Source organism: Bison bison, unplaced genomic scaffold (assembly GCF_000754665.1).
Source record: "Bison bison bison isolate TAMUID 2011002044 unplaced genomic scaffold, Bison_UMD1.0 scf7180017864530, whole genome shotgun sequence".
NCBI classification, from domain to species: Eukaryota; Metazoa; Chordata; class Mammalia; order Artiodactyla; family Bovidae; genus Bison; species Bison bison.
Window position 1 is genome coordinate 9,033,745 of NW_011495080.1, and position 334 is coordinate 9,034,078.

Sequence of the window (334 nt, forward strand, 5' to 3'; positions counted from 1 at the left end):
CGAAGGGGCCTGCAGTTCGGGGCGACCCGGCTTCCGCCGCCGCTGCTGCCGCGCTCCTCCGGCCGGTGGACCAGATCCCGGCGCTGCCTCCACGCCGCTGCCCCTCAGGGGGCTGGACGGATTACTGCTCTTTGCACCAGCAGCCGGCGGACTGGGAAACTCAGCCCAGTTTGGGGCTTTTTAACCCTTAAGAGGAGAGGAGAGGAGAGAAGGGGGTGTGTGTCGAAGAGGGAGGGGGCGAAGGAGCGGCGGACACCTCCTCTTAACTCTCGCAGCACCGCGAGCGAACGACTGCATCAGCTGCCTCGGGCCGGGAGCGGCCGACACCAGGAGA

The 334-nt window shown here is 67.7% G+C and overlaps 1 protein-coding gene across 1 annotated transcript in view; it reads right to left on the bottom strand.

The window, feature by feature from the left end:
• Positions 1–334, bottom strand: part of SND1 (staphylococcal nuclease and tudor domain containing 1) — a 421,950-nt gene that overhangs the window by 60,625 nt on the left and 360,991 nt on the right. The window lies entirely within an intron of this gene.